Source organism: Cebus imitator, unplaced genomic scaffold, assembly GCF_001604975.1.
Source record: "Cebus imitator isolate Cc_AM_T3 unplaced genomic scaffold, Cebus_imitator-1.0 Scaffold60, whole genome shotgun sequence".
NCBI classification, from domain to species: domain Eukaryota; kingdom Metazoa; phylum Chordata; class Mammalia; order Primates; family Cebidae; genus Cebus; species Cebus imitator.
This window is the reverse complement of record NW_016107375.1, coordinates 392376-409627: the sequence shown is the minus strand read 5'-3', so window position 1 is coordinate 409627 and position 17252 is coordinate 392376. Positions and strand designations below refer to the sequence as shown.

The window sequence follows — 17252 nt, the reverse complement described above, 5'->3', positions numbered from 1 at the left end:
GTCCACTCACCCTCTGCGCTTTCACTGGGAGCTGCAATCCTGAGCTGTTCCTAAACGGCCATCTTGGATCCTGAAAATCCAGTTTGTAACAGGTACTGTACCATCACTGGGTAATAACATGAGGATTGAATACTCATAATTGGTGATCATTTTCATCAATAAATACTAACAGGTCACCTACTATGTGTTAGTAACAAACCCCCTTTGGGCCCTGTTTCCTTTGGTAGATGGTTTTCTTGGAGAAAATAGAGGACATCATATGTGAACCAATAAACTCCCCTGTTGTGGCCTCTAAGATGATCTATATATAAAGTGTCCTCTCCTGCCACACAGATAAAAATACTCATCTCTTGCAGTAGAGAAAGTATTTTAAAGCTGATCTCTCCGTCTGGTGCAGATACCATCCTCTTTTTCTTCCACTCAAACCTTGACCTTGTGTGAGCCCCTCCCTTTTGATGCAAGAATTCCCTATTCATCAAGTCCTCTCTTAGTCTGTAGGCATCATTATGTTTCACCAAAGCAGAATGAGGCAAAACAAAACCCCTTTTCCTCAACTTTATCACTATCTCTAACTATTGCCCTGGTTATTTTCCTTAAATGCCTAAACTCTTACAAGGGGCATGTTTTCATTCCCTTTGAAAGGGGAATTTCTTGAAGGGAAATGTGTATATTTCCCACAGTACTTACCAATTTACATTCTCTTAACCATTTGAAATCTTACTTTTTGGTTTCAGTTTCTGCAGAAGCTGCCCTCACTGATGTTGTCTGTGATTTTCTCAGAGTTAAAGGCAAAGACCCTTTTAAGTCTTCATTCTGTGTGAGTTCTCTTTATTACCCAACTCAGTAAAGCATCGTCTTCCTCTTAGACTTTTTGTTTTCTTGGCTTTCCTATATCATTGTTCTCTTCTGATTTTTCTTTTTTGATTGTTTCTTCTTGGTATTCTAATGTTTCTTCATTCTCTACTTCTAAATATTTGTATGAAACCATGACACTACTTTAAGATTTTTTTTATAGTAAAATATACCAATGATACATAAACATAAAATTCATTATTTTAATCATTTCAAGTGTAGTATTCAGTGGCATTAAAATTCACACTGTTGTGCACCCATCACCATTACCCAAATCAAAACCTTTTTCATCATCCCAAAACTTTTTTCATTATCCCAAACAGAGACTCTGTACCTGTTAAACAATAATTTCCCATCTCCCCCTCCTGCAGTCCCTGGTAGCCGTCACTCTACTTTCTGTCTCTGTGAATTTGACTCTTCTAGGTATCTTATATAAGCGGAATTATACAATGTTGTCTTTTTTGTGTTTGACTTATTTCTCTTAATACTGACTCTAATCACTGACTTTCAGAGTGACTTTGGGCAGTTGCCTGACCTTTCTTTGCTTCTTTTATTTATCCTGCAGGCAAGGATAATAATACTGGCATTTATCCATTTGTGTTTTTAAGATTTGTCTATGTTGTAGCATGCATCAGAATCTCATTTCTTTTCAAGAATTTTAAACAAGATTTCATTGTGTGTATATGCCACGTTTTGTTTATTCATTCATTCATTCAATGATGGACATTTGGGTTGTTTCCACATTTTTGCGATTAAAGCTTCTCTTCTTTAGTTTTAGGGTGTCTAAGGCAGGTCAATGTTGCCTCAGAGGAGTACACATATACAAATTATTAGGGCCATGTGATGATGGGAGTGGGTCACTGGTTCATCATTCTTTGGAGATCTTGCAGCTGGCAAGAAGTGTTAGAATCTGAGAAACAAAGCAGTAGGATCTAGAGCTGGGGAAGCCTATCAAGAGATATTCTAATCTGTAGGTAACATGTTTCAAAAGGGTGGACAACAGGAGTGAAAATAGATATTGGTGAGTCTGGAAAAGCTAGTTGGAAAATAATTCCATGAAAGTTAGTTCCCTAATGAACATTTCCGGTCTGTTTATTACATGGTCTCGGGCTGTTTGCTGCTACTGCCATGGCATCTATCATTATCTATATGTTGACAATTCCCAAACCTATCTTATCAGTGTTAGCTTTCTGTTGAGCTCCGGAACCATGGTGCCATCATTTTACTGGACACATTCACCTGCATGTTCACAGCTACTTCAAATTCAATGTGCCTTAAATCAAAATTGTTATCTTCTCAGTCTTGACGGATATCATTACCATTTACTCAGTTATGAAGGCCAGAATTTCCAAGAATTGTCTTTGACTCCTTCCCTCCTCAGCCTCCATCCCCTTGATTCTACTTCTATTCTCCAGACAATGCCCCTTTTCTCTTAATCTATATTTCTTTGCCTGAATTTTACCTTATATTGCCATTAGGGTTCTGTTTTCAAGACAGCTTTGGTCATGGCATTTACAACCCCTCCCTCATCTTTAAATGTTTGAAGCCTTCCCATTGCCAATCCATAAACTTTATGTTCCTTAGCATGGTTTCTTAGGCCCTCCAGGATCTATCACTCAGCTACTGAACCATCATTGTCTTCTATTTTACATCTTTACCATATGCTTTCCCCATGCAATCATTTTTCACTTTCTTTAACATTGGACATTATTTGGTGCCTCAGTATCTTTGCATGTGCTGTTCTTTCTAAAAGCAGACTGCTTACAAATTCGATTCATTTTTGAAGAAGCAGGCACCTTGCCATCCTCCTCTCATCTTTTTTTACTTAGAGGAGTGCAACTTGTGCAGGATCTACCGTGAATCACATTGTTATGCTGAGGGGTTCCAGTGAGTCCTTTGGGACCACTGTCAGAGACGAGGTTTTAATGCTCCTGCTGTCACTCAATGCAATCTTCCTTGGGTCCTTGGTGGAGATGGCAAAGAAAACTGCAGTTGACTCCACCACCTTCTATTTTCTAACATTCAGATTTTTGGCATATAAGCCTCATTCATCTCGTTGGGATGATACTATCTACTGCGTAGGAGTTTTGGAGCAATACATGAAAAGGGCAAAACCTTTAATAAGCTGTACATGTTATAGCCACTACTATTAATTTAAAATTCATTCTTTTCTTTTACTTTCTTTCCTTATTATGTCTCTTAGTTTCCTTGTCTTTGCCTTTCTATATCTTTCCTTTTCTCTTCCTACATTTTTCATATATTTTTTTCTTTTCTCCCTCAATACTTTAGCAGTTAGAACTTTTAGCTCCACTTGGTACTTCTTCAGTTCTGACCCCTGAACTTACATAAAGTGCCACCAACCCATGCCACAACCTTAACAATGCTTATATTTCCCCAGTTTTTTAAAACTTCTCTTCTGGGCATTAACAACCATTCCTGGCCTGGGGAGAGTTCTCCAACTTAAACCCTGTCTTTGTTGTTGGACTTTTAAAAGAGGCTTTCTGTGTAATAGTGTCAACTGATTAACCTTTAGGCCTGAAAAAAATGGGAATATCAAAGCAGTAATATTTTCCGCTGTTTTCCACTGAAGGCTGCATCAATCATAAAAATGTCTTTGACTCCTGTTTGGTTACTGCACCAACAATTGAGTATAACTTTCTGAGTTAGAGGGAGATAATGGTTTCTTGGGGTAATAAAGCTGTCAGGAGGAGGGAGACTTTCATCTAACTCAATAAAAAATGTGAAGGCATTGGGTGGCGGCACAAGGACATTGAGGAGATGGCAACATCTGGAGAATCTAGAGGCCTCAACAGCCTGGTAATTTACGGCCCTTAGAGAAATGTACTGGGCCAGGAGCCTGGAAACCTGGGTTCCATTCTAATCCCTGTCACTGACTTCCAGAGTGACTTCCAGCAAGTTGCCTGACCTTTCTTTGCTTCTTTTATTCATCCTACAGGCAAGGATAATAACAGTACTGGTATTTATCCGTTTGTTACCCAAAGAGAATTTTTATTTCTCTCCCTGTCTTTTTGGGCAGGTAAATGAGGCACCCTTTTTGAAGCTGTTACATAAATTCAAGGTTTTATTTTTATCACATATATATATTATTTACAGGGAACTTTAATTTATTTCATTGGAAATTTATCAGACTTGAGATGTAAGGAAGTTTGGTGTTAAGGCCATGTCAATTTTAAAGAGAAATAAGGTGCGGCTCAGAGCAATTGACACTTGCAGATCAGAACTCTAAAATCCTATTTAAAATCACTAGTTTTCTCCTATTTAATCATAGACCCACAGGACAAAAGGGAAACTTTGCAAATAAAATCAGAGAACCTTGAAAACACAACTACCTGTAGTTAATTACTGGCAAGTGAGTCATGTTCATCATGGAACAGCGGTGAAGTTTCTATAGTTCACTTGGATGTCACACAGCAAACATAGGTGGGGACAGGATTAGGGCTCAACTCAGCTCCCTCCTTCTCCATGCAAACTTACCAAGTCACAATGACATTAATTACCTCAATACTCTTGTGTCTTTTTAACTGTAGCATTTATTTACAATTATAGTATATTTTTGGAAATTATTTTCTTTCATTATAATTTGACTATTAAGAGGAGTGATTTCTGTGGTTACATATTCATTCATTTCATTCTACAACTATTAAGTGCTCATGAGTTATCAGTCAATATGATGACTTGGGAGATACAGAGACGGGCACATCTGTAAGTCTTCTGCTTTCATGGACTTTGGGATTTGGAGGGAAGACAGAGGTCAAAATATTGCCAATGGTACCAAGTACCAAGAAGAGAAAGCACCCCGGTGTGTGATATTCCCCTTCCTATGTCCATGTGTTCTTATTGCTCAACACCCACTTATGAGTGAGAACATGTGGTGTTTGGTTTTCTGTTCTTGTGTTAGTTTGCTAAGAATGATGGTTTCCAGCTTCATCCATGTCCTTGCAAAGGACATGAACTCATCTGTTTTTATGGCTGCATAGTATTCCGTGGTGTATATGTGCCACATTTTCTTTATCCAGTCTATTACTGATGGGCTCCTGAACGACCAGTGGGTCAATGAAGAAAAAGAAAGAAACTAAAAATTTTCAGGAAACAAGTGATAATGGAAACACAATATACCAAAATATACCAAAACCTATGTGTACAGCAAAAGCAGTACTAAGAGGGAAATTTATAGCAATATGCTTCTACCTCAAAAAAGTAGAAAAACTTCACATAAATAACCTATTGATTCACCTTAAAGAGCTAGAAATGCAAGAGCAAGCCAAACCCAAAATTAGCAGAAGAAAAGAAATAATAAAAGACCAGAGCAGAAATAAATGAATTTGAAACGAAGAAAACAATACAAAAGGTCGGTGAAACATAAAGTTAGTTTTTTGAAAAGAGAAGGAAAATTGACAAGCCTTTTGCCAGGCTAACAAAGGGAAAAAAAAAGAAGACGCCACCCCCCCCAAAAAAAAAAACAGAATTAGAGATTTATTTTAAAGGAGACCTTAAAGCTGATACCCCAGAAATTAAAAGGATCATTAGTAGCTACTATGAGCAACTATATGGTAATAACTTGGAAAATCTAGAGGAAGTGGACAAATTCCTAGACACATGCATACAACCTACCAAGATTGAATCATGAAGAAATCCAAAAGCTGAATAGAATAGTAACAAATAACGAGGCGTGTGTCATTTTAAGGTGGCTCTGGAGCGGCCCGAGGAGCGGGGGATGGAACCCAGAGCCATGCTACGCTGAGCGGGGGGCCACACAGCTGCTGCCGCCGCCACCACCACCGCCGGGTAGGGTGGGAAGGGCGAGAGCCGCCCCCTCCAGGGTGGGCGCCTTTTGAGGTGGGCGCTGACCGTCCAGGACGAGGGTTTCATCACCTTAAATGGTTTTGAACCAATGAAGCTGTATTCCCTTAAAAAGACAGACGGCCCATCGCGTGGACTATAGAGCTTGTGGACAGACCTATATTGGGTTCAAAGCGGCGTCATGCACTCAGACTCCTGCAAGTTCCCCTAAGTTCGTAGAGGACTGCTTTGCCTTTTGATCTGAGAGTTGCAAAGTTCCATAAAGAATGGCCCTTGTGGATAGGCACAAAGTCAAGAGACAGCGATTGAACAAAATTTGTGAAGGTATCTGCCCCTAGATCATGAACGGCCCCTGGCACGCCAGTCCCCTGGTGGCGCTGCTGGACGGCCGCGAGTGCACGGTGGAGATGCCCATCCCGAAGGACCTGGCCACCGTGGCCTTCTGTGAAGCACAGTTCACACAGGAGATCCATGAGAAGGTTCTAAATGAAGCCGTGGGCTTCATGATGTACCACACCATCACCCTCACCAGGGAGGCCCTGGAAAAGTTCAAGGTTCTGAGAGTGATCATGCGATAGGCAGTGGCCACGACAACGTGGACATCAAGGCTGCCGGTCAGCTCGGAATTGCTGTGTGCAACATCCCGTCCGCAGCCGTGGAAGAGACAGCCCACGCCACCATCTGCCACATCCTTAATCTGTACCGGAGGAACACGTGGCTGTACCAGGCCCTGCGGGAAGGCATGTGGGTTCAGAGCGTGGAGCAGATTGGCGAGGTGGCCTCAGGCACAGCCCGCATCCGTGGGAAGACGCTGGGCCTCATTGGCTTCGGTCGCAAAGTGCAGGCGGTTGCAGTTCGAGCCAAGGCCTTTGGATTCAGCGTCGTATTTTATGACCCCTACTTGCAGGGTGGGATCAAGCGGTCCCTGGGTGTGCAGAGGGTCTACATGCTGCACGATTTGCTGTATTAGAGCGACTGCGTCTCCTTGCGCCGTAATCTCAACGAACATAACCACCTCCTCATCAACGACTTTACCATAAAACAGGTGAGGCAGGGAGCATTCCTTGTGAACGCAGCCCGTGGTGGCCTGGTGGATGAGAAAGCCTTAGCCCAGGCCCTCAAGGAGGGCAGGATAGGAGGGGCAGCCCTCGATGTGCACGAGTCGGAGCCCTTCAGCTTTGCTCAGGGTCCATTGAAAGGTGAGCCGAATCTCATCTGCACTCCTCACACTGCCTGGTATAGCGAGCAGGCGTCGCTGGAGACGAGGGAGGCATTGCCACCAAGATCCCCCGAGCCATCACAGGTCGCATCCCAGAAAGCTTAAGAAACTGTGTGAACAAGGAATTCTTTGTCACATCAGCACCTTGGTCAATAATAGACCAGCAAGCAATTCATCCTGAGCTCAATGGTGCCACATACAGACATCTGCCAGGCATTGTGGGCATGGCTCCAGGATGACTTCCTGCAGCCACGGAAGGGATCATCCCTGGGGGCATCCCAGTGACTCACAACCTCCCGACAGTGGCACATCCTTCCCAAGCGCCCTCTCCCAACCAGCCCACAAAACATGGGGACAATCGAGAGCACCCCAATGAGCAATAGCAGAGAATGCCAGAAGGTAATCATTCAGATACACTTGGGACCAAGAGACAGTGAAAAATAGATGAACTAAGAGAAAAAGAATCAGGTCTTTGTAACTGATTCTGAACATAGGCATCATTGATGTTGCAGTGTTAAAACTACAAGAGCTAGAAAAACTGAAGATGTCGTCTGCTTACCGAAGCACTGAAAGACTAGGATATGATTTATTAACGACCAACTTCTGTTATTGTGCGTTAAGGTTTTCATCTGTGCGTTAAATCACAAAGAATAAATAGAGCTTTTCCCTTATCAGTCCCTTGGGCACAGCAGGTCCTGAACAAGAGTGTTGTTTCAAGAGTTCAAACATCCAAATAAAAATATTAAGAGGAAATCCCCATCTTGTGGTTTGAGTGCCTTCAGTCTACAGGGGCTGGTTACCTCTTTTTGCTAATAGGAAGATCACATTACTACCAAATGGGGAGAAAACTGTTTGCCTGTGGTAGACACCTGCATGCATGGGCTTGAAGACAGTACAGGCTCCTGTACAGAGAAGCATCTCTCACGGCTCAACTGCATACTGAGCAGGGAAGTTGATTGTAAGTTCAGTAAAACCCTCTGATAATGAAAAAAAAAAAAGAAAAGAAAGAAAAAAGTATTAAGTTTCACAAGCTGTTTGTACTCAAATATATTTTCTCAGTTTCAGATCCTCTGCTATTTTATTGAGTGGAAAGTCTTGAACTAAAAGGTTCAAGGAGAATAATGTTGCATTTCCTTATGTCTCAGGAAACACTTTTTATGGTAACTTGTCAGATTGTCTATGAACAAACCCACTTTTTTAGACATTGGTAAAGTCTTTTTTTCTTCATGTGTTATTTTATACAAGAACACTTCAGATGTATTAGATGTGACTGATTTTAACAAATCCTGTTAGATTTGTATCAACTAGTTACATGTTCTGTTCATAGTCTTCTGTGAATAACTGCCTTTTTGTTTAAAAAGATGGCCTATTTTGAGCCTTTGTATAGGTACATTCCTGTTTTTGTGACCAAAGGAAAACTTTAAAATTGTCTCAAACAGAAAAATAATGACTATCAGAAGTATGCTTTGTTTGAGTGTGAGTTACCATTACTGTATTTGTTTATTGTAAAGGTGGACATTTACATTCAGTGCATTTTTCAATAAAAAGTAATTAAAATTTCTGTTAAAAACAAAACAAAACAAAACAAATAATGAGATCAGAGCTGCAATAAAAAGTCCTTCGGTAAAGAAAAGCCTGGGACCTAATGGCTTTACTGTTGAATTCTACCAAACATTTAAAGAGGAACTTATACCAATCCTATTCAAATCAAATGGTTCCAAAAAATAGAGGAGAGTATACCTGCAAACTAATTCTACAAGACCAGTTTTACCAAGGTACCAAAACCTGACAAAGACATGTCAATAAAAGAAAACTAAAGGTCAATATCTCTGCTAACTGTTGATGCAAAAATCCTTAATAAAATACTAGCAAAGGGAATTGAACAATACATTAAAAGGATCATTCACAATGATCTTTGTGTCCCTGGGAAGTAGGATTTATCCGAGGGACACAAAGATGTTTCGACATATGCAAATTAATCAATGTGATACATTATATCACAGAATGAAGAACAAAACCATGTGATCACTTAAATTGATGTTGAAAATACATTTGATAACATTTAACATGCTCTCATAATAAAAACCCTCACAAAGCTGAATTTAGAAGGAACAGACCTCAATATTATACAAACCATATAGGATAGACCCACACTGAATGAGGAAAAATTGAAAGCTTTTTCTGTAAGATCTGGAACATGACAAAGATGCCTACTTTCACCACTGTGATTCAACATAGAACTGGAATTCCTAGCTAGAGCAATCAGACGAGAGAAATAAATAAAGGGCATCCTAACTGGAAAGGAAGAAGTAAAATTATTTTTCTTGCTGATGATATGATCTTCTGTTTGGGCGAACCTAAAGATTCCACCAAAAAAACTGTTAGAACTGATAAACAAATTCAGTCAAGTTTCAGGGTTCAAGATCAACATAAAAAATCAGTAGCGTTTCTACATGCTAACAATGAACAATCTGAAAAAGAAATAAAAAATCAATCCCATTTATAATAGCCACCAATAAAATTAAATACCTAGCAATAAACTTAACTAAAAAATGAAAGATCTCTACAATCAAAACCATAAAACCCTGCTGGAGTAAATTGAAGAGAACATGCAAAAAAGATATTCCATGTTCATGGATTTGAAGAATAAATATTTTAAAAATATCTATATTACTTAAAGCAATCTACAGATTCAAAACGCAATCTCTATCAAAATACCAACCACATTCTTCACAGAAATAGAAAAAACAATCCTAAAATGTATCTGGAACAAAACAAGTCTTAAAACATTCAAAACAATTGAAATAGTATCAAGCATCTTCTCTGACCACGATGAAATAAAACTAGAGGTCAATAAGAGGAATTTTGGAAACTATACAAACACATGGAAATTAAACAATATGCTCCTGAATGGAGCTATCCTGAGCAAAAAGCCAAAGCTATCTGTACAAAAAGAATAAAACTGGAGGAATCAGGTTACATGACTTCAAATAATACTACAGAGCAATAGTAACCAAAACAGCGTAGTTACTGGCATAAAAACAGACACATTGAACAATGGAACAGAATAGAGAACCTAGAAACAGACCCTACATCTACAGTTAACTTATTTTTGACAAAAGTGCCAAGAACATACATTGGGAAAAAGATAGTCTCTTCAATAAATGATACTGGAAAAACAAGATATCCATGTGTAGAAGAATAAAACGACCCTTATCTCTCACCATATACAAAACCCAAATCAAAATAAAGACTTAACTCTAAGACCTCAAACCTATGAAAATACTACAAGAAAACATTGGAGAAACTCTCCAGGACATTGATCTGAGCAAAACTTTCTTGAGTAATACTGCACAAGCACAGACAACCAAAGCAAAAATGAACAAGTGGGATCACATCAAGTTAAAAACTTTCACAGAGTGAAGGAAACAATCAACAAAGACAAGAGGCAACCCACAGAGTGGGAGTAAATATTTGCAAACTACCCATCTGGTAAGAGATTAGAAGTTAGAATATATAAGGAGTTCAAACAATCCTATAGGAAAAAAATCTAATAATCTGATAAAAAAATGGGCAAGATTTGAATAGACATTTCTCAAAAGAAGACATACAAATGTCAAACAGGCATATGAAAAGGTGCTCAATATCATTGAGTGTTAGAGAAATGCAAATCAAAACTACAATGAGATATCATCTCACCCCAGTTAAAATGGCTTGCATCCCAAACACAGGCAATAACGAATGCTGGTGAGGATGTGGAGAAATGGGAAACCTTGTGTACGGTTGGTGGGAATGTAAACTAGTACAATCACTATGGAGAATAGTTTGAAGCCTTCTCAAATAAGTAAAAATAGAGCTACTATATGATCTAGCAATCCCACTCCCAGGTATATACTCAAAAGAAGGGAAATCACTATATCAAAGAGATATCTGCAGCACTGTTTGTAACAGCCAACATTTGGAAGTAACCTAAATGTCCATCAACAGATGAATGAAGAAAATGAGGTACTTATACACAATGGAGTACTATTGAGCCACAAAAAAGCATGAGATCTTGTAATTTGCAACAACATGGATAGAACTGGAGATCATTATGTTAAGTAAACTAAGCCAGACACGGAAAGACAAACATCTTATGCTCTCACTTATTTGTGGGAGCCAAAAATCAAAGCAACTGAATTCAAGGACATAGAGAGTAGAAGTATGGTTACCAGAGGCTGGGAAGCGTAGTAGGAGGTGGAGGGAAGTAGGAATGGCTAATGGCTAAAAAAAACACCCAGAAAGAATGAATAATATCTAGTATTTTATAGCAAAACAGTGTGATCATAGTCAAAATAACTTAATTGTACATTTAAAAAGAACTAAAAGAGTGTAATTGGATTGTTTGTAATAAAAGGGATGAATTCTTGAAGGGATGGATATCCCATTTACCCTGATGTCATTGTTGTGAATAGCATGCCTGTATCAAAACATATCACGTACCCCATAAATGTATACACCTACGATGTACTCACAAAAATTAAAAATAAACTAAAAAATAAATTCATTGAATCATAGATCTCTAATTACAGTAGATAAATGAACCTAAGATCATCAGTGACAATCTAAATATCAAAGGAAATAAAGCTCGTTGTTTTAAACAAAATATAGAAACCATAAATGACAAAAAAAGGATCAGTGCCATCAATCTCAAAAGACCTTGGAATGCCCATGACTCCCTCCATCCCCCAGTTTCTGCAAGCTTCCTTTGCTCTCCAACCTGCCTTTAATTAGTTCTTCTTTTCCTGAAACTTCAGCATTCAAGATAATGAGAAAAGCTGTTTCTTATTCAACTCTGTTTTTCTGTGCTGTTTCATTACTAGGTCTGAAACATGCCGTGTTCTACTATTTTTTGTTAGAAATGCCTAGAATTTCAATTATGTTAAGATCCTTTCCAATCCCGGAATTCAATAATTTTATATTGTAGAACAAATAGAACTTTTGATGGCTAACTTAAGAGCTTTACCAGAGTTGATAACATTTTTTTTCTCTATAGGAAAATTTTTGAGGCCTGTATTCCAACCAACAGGTACAGAAATAAATATTTAGAATATCATTCTTTTGCAAGTAGGACCATCCAGATTATAAACCCTTTTTTGGTACTGGACTGTTTTACATACAACAATCTCTTCCAAACGCCTATTACAATGCCTTACACTGAAGAGATGTTGCATGGATATTAAACTTTGAAGGAGGGAGATTCCACATTCTCCATGGGCTATTCAGCCAGGTGGTTCACAACTTCTTTTGTCTTCCATAGTACAGCCGAAATCAATTTCTGCTTGCTTTGTTCTTCCTTAAGCTAGAAGCAGCAGATCACCATACTTAGTTTAAATGTATTTTTTTAAAGTATGAAATGCCAATCATACATAAAGGTTCAGAGAATAATATACCACGTACCCACCTTTTGGGCTTAAAAAGTAACATTTTATAATATTTGCTTCAGATAGCTTTTTCTTTAAGAAAAAAAGGGTACATTTACAGCTTCTCTACACTGACTCCCATCCTTGTCCCTTCTCCCTCTTTCTCTCACCAGATACAACCAATGCCCTGAAGTTAGTTTGTTTTATTACTGTTCATAATTTTTTTGAGACAGAGTCTCCTTCTGTTGCCAGGCTGGAGTGCAGTGGCGCCATTGCAGCTCACTGCAACCTCCACCTCCTGGGTTCGAGTGATTCTCCTGCTTCAGCCTCCCAAGAAGCTGGGACTATAGGCACACTCCACCATGCCCAGCCAATTTTTGTATTTTTAGTAGAGATGGGGTTTCACCATGTTGGTCAGTATGGTGTCAATCTCCTGACCTCATGATCCACCCACCTCAGCCTTACTGTTTATAATTTTATGTTTTATGATATATGTATGTGTCCATAAACAATATAGTTTTGTGGATTAAAAGATATATTAATACTAAAATACTATATCTGTTATGTACTAAATTGTATCTCCCTCCTCCAGAATTCATATGTTGAAGCCCTAATCCCCAATATGACTATATTTGGAGATGGGGCCTTTAAGAGGGTTTTTAAGGTAAAATGAGGTCATAGCGTGGGCTCTGATGCAATACTACTGATGTCCTTATGAGAAGAGGAGATGAGGGCACACAGAGTGACACCAAGGATGCGTGCACATAGAGACAAAAGCCATGCGAGGAGGTGGCCATCTGCAAGCCAGGGAGAGAGGCCTCAGGAGAACTCAAGCCTGCTGCCATCTTAATCTTGGATATCTAATTTCTAGGGTTGTGACAAAATAAATTCCTGTTATTTAAGCCACTCAGTCTGTGGGGTTTTGCTATGGCGGCCCTAGCAAACTAATATGCCAATTAAATTTGAACTTCAGATAAGAAACAAGTTAGTTGTTGTTTATCTGAAATTTAAATTTAATTGGTGTCCTATATTTTGTCTGGCAACCCCAGCTCTACTGAGTGTTAATACCCTGCACTTCCAAATAGTACCCATGGGAACACTGACTAGGTCTTAGCATAGCACTTTGCAGGTAAGAGAACTGCAGATCTGAAAGTTGGAAGGTATCTTAAAGGCCATGTAGAAGAATAGTTCTCCATGTCTTTCCACGTTCATGTTCCTGAGGATTATAACACACTTCCACTCACAGTAAATGGCTAATAATGATAATTAATGGCTTCTCAACTGGACATATGTACGTACCAAATGCGAATCTGATGGTGGTGGTGGCGGCAGCAGTGGTGTCTGTGTGAGAGAAAGACGGAGAGGGAGAGAGAGACAGAAGGAGATAAGGGCAGAGGGACATATTTTTTGAAGAATTCTCCAGATAATTCTGGTAGCTCTTCCAATGGTGTGTGCAGCAATCCCTGATCACTTTGAGGATCATGAAAGACTACCCTAAGGGAGTGCTGTTTGAGCTAAAATTTGGGACTTGATTAAAAATTAACTACATGAAGAGAAATAGGGTTGAGGACATCATTTCAGGCAACGAGAACAGCTTTTCCAAAGGTCTTTAAGTGGGAGGAAGCACAGTGTGTGTGTGAAAACTGAAAGACGATGAGAGTGACTGACTGAAGAGGAGAGGGATGGGGTATGCAGTGTCACAGGTGAAGTTTTTATTCTGTAAGGCTTAGTACATCATGTTAAGAATTTTGGACTTTATCCTAACCACAGTGGGATGATCTGAATTGGAGGAGAGACATGAATCTGTTCTTCTTTATATAAGCATGAGATATGGCATTATAAAAAAGCCATATTTGAGGAGATATTATGTAGGCCATGAATATTCAGCTATAACATGATGTTGGATTGGATTAAGAAGTGACCATGGATATTCAGAGAGATAGATGGACTCAAAAGATCCTCAGTAGTAAAATCTATAAGACTTAATGTTTTGGAAGTGAAGGAGGGGTATAAATACAGGACATGTCTTAGGTCTCTGACTTATGTGATTGGTTGGTTAATGGTGCCACTCATTGAGGTAGAGACTCAGAGCAGGATGGACACAGGATTAGATTAGGTACGATTATTATGAAGTAGTTTTAAGACATCTGAATTGAGGTGTTAGGCCATAGAATGTCTGGGTGAAACCTTTTGAAGAGTAATTTGAGCTGGAGTTAGAGCTTGGTGATCCAAGCTTCAGGCATAAATGAGGTTGCCTAAATGCAGAGAGTACGGTAAAGAGAGATCAGACACCAGGAATTCTGAATAGTGACAAATTAACCTGATCAACTAATTTAAACCTGTCTCCTACGTTCTACAGCTACAAGATCTATTCTGTCCCTTCAATATAATGTGGCCTAGATAGACAGTAAGCAGAGAGACACTTAAGATATTTAAATTCGTGAATTTGAGATGAGCTAAACAGAGCATACCTCTCTCTGTTCTTCTTCTATTTTTTTTTTAGAAAGATGCAAGTAAGAGGAAAATAAGCAAATATGGAAGATTTTTTTTTTTTTTTTTGGTAAAGAAACTTTCAGAGGGCCTCCTGGCATCAGTGTAGACTCAGCACCATCTCCTATACCTTCTCCATATTCTGCATCCCCAACTGTGAGCCCTGAGGATACTCATGACACTGCTATTTATTGAGGATCTTATGTGTCAGGCCTGTGTAACCGTTATGGAATATGTATGATATGGATGTTATTGGCCCCATTTCACAAATACAAAAGGGAGGCTCAGAGACGTTAAGTACTTTGGGCAAAATTACTTAGCTAGTAAGTGATAGACTGGGGATTTGAATGTCTGACTCCCAAACAGTGCCATCTCCTCTTCACTATATTACCTTTAGTGCTCTTTAGTGCTCAGAATGAAAAAGGTTCTAACATCTAAGAGACTGAATCCTAAAACAAAGATTCCATTCTGTCTTCTAGAGTCCACTTTGGGATGTAGGAAAATGGACTCATGTTTTGAAAACTTTATGGGAAGAACAGGGTTGTTAGGAGCTGGCCTTCTTTAGCTAGACAATTCAATTATCTAGAACACCGCATTTCCCATGTGCTCCCATTAATTGCTGTTTTATGGTGCCACAGAGAAAAAGTGGGGATTACTCTAGGAAAAGGAAGAGCAATGCAAAGTCTGAGGACGCCCGGCTTTTGGGGCCAAATCGTCTAGTTAAGATTAAGAGTCTCTGTGCTTGAAGTTATTATCGGCTTTGATGCCTCACATGAGTTCAGAGTAATGGTGTTGGGAATGATCACTGTGCCTCCTGTGATTTGGAAGATTTTATTGGTCATATTGGGCTGGTCAGTTTTCTCATTTATTTCCTTGATACCCTTTTGGGTCCTAAGTTAGATGGTAATTTGTCTTATGTTACATTTAGACTGGGAAATCTTTGTGTAATTATGACTTCATTGTCTGGATAGCCTTCTACTTAAAAAGGAAAAACAAGAGGTTAAAAAATGTCAAAACACTCTGAGCCAACTCTTCAACTGCACATGTGTTTTGTGCTTTTAAAAATCATTTTAAAATAGGGCTTTTCGTGGGAAAAACAGCAGGAATGAATACCCTGCAAGGACATGCCCATCTGAGAAGCCCCGGGTTTTGGGTGTCACCAAATCTGGAGATGCTGTGAGATGTAAGCTGTCTAGAAGAGGGAGAAAAAGATGCCTGTTGTTCTGCTAGGACATATCTTCAGCCTTTAGGAGGAAAGAGTCTGAATAATAAGGCCACCTATAGCAACAACTGCCAATATTTTTTGCCCATGTGCTATGGACCAGGCTCTAGACTAAGCGCATTTACATTTGACCTTTTCCATTCATCTTCACAATAACCTCTTGGATGTTGTACTATGTTGGACATTACAAATCCTCTGGGTCCCACATTTTGCTTCAGCTGCTATTGCTGTGACTTGTTCTGAGCAGGCTTCAATCAGCTTTGTGTAGGTGTAGCCAGAAGGAGTCGATCCTCGGACTAAGCTGTCTATCTCTCCCTTCCTGCTCTGGGGCTTCTCTGATATCTGGGCTTGGGGTAGGAGCACAACCCAGAAGGATGGGAGTTAATGCTCATGGAGCTGCTCTTGGACAATGGGGAAGGGAGTCAATGAGTAAATGCTTTCTTCTTTCATTCCCCGAGCAGACTTTTCGAAGACCTGTTTCACAAGCACCAGTCACTGTAATGCTGACAACCTTGGTAACACCCTTCCCTGTTCCCTCCCCTGTCTCTCAGGGCTGGTCCTTGGTCTCACTTCCAACATGAATTATCTGCAGACTTGATCTCAGGCTCTGTGTGGAGTGTGGGACAGTGGTGGAGATGGCAGGCTCGGAAGGTATGACAGTGGCCTTCCAGAACCAAGGGGCCCTCTTTGGCTGCTGCTACTGCAGTTCCCTTTGGTGACTCCCTGCTGCCCACTTCCCTACAGGGAGAACTCACAGTGGCTTTCTCACTCACAGTGGCTTTCCCTTCAGTGTTGTCCTTTGCCCAAATGTTGCAGCAGCTAATGTCATCAGGGGCCCACAGAACTGTGGGCTTTGACCCCTTAGTCAGAGATTTGTATTAAATATCCTCCTTCAGCTCTCCTGTACCAGTACCAGTCCAGATGTCTGACATGGGCAGCTCTCTGTATTGGGGCCTCAAATGGCAACCCCTGAATGGTGATCATAAAATCATGTTCTGTTCCTCTTTACTGTGTATCATATTCCCTGGGAACTATGGAATTTTGAACAGACCCATAGGTGGGGAGATTCTGAGAAGGTGAACATGCCAGGATCTGTGGTATTAGCTACATGCTCCTCAAAGTGAGTGTCAGGCTTTACCTGCTCTTGGTAGCTCAGTATACTCTCATCCCTATGTCATAGATTAAGAAACTGAGGCTTGAAGTAATTTGCTGAGAGTCAGATAGGTACTAAATAATGGAACTAGCA

At 39.8% G+C, this 17252-nt stretch overlaps 1 pseudogene across 1 annotated transcript; it reads left to right on the top strand.

Moving 5' to 3' along the window:
- Positions 1-5852: 5852 nt before the first annotated feature.
- Positions 5853-7929, top strand: LOC108305078 (annotated as a pseudogene). Its single transcript, XR_001825549.2, has one exon. The product of XR_001825549.2 is annotated as a C-terminal-binding protein 2-like (transcript).
- The last annotated feature ends 9323 nt before the right edge of the window (positions 7930-17252 follow it).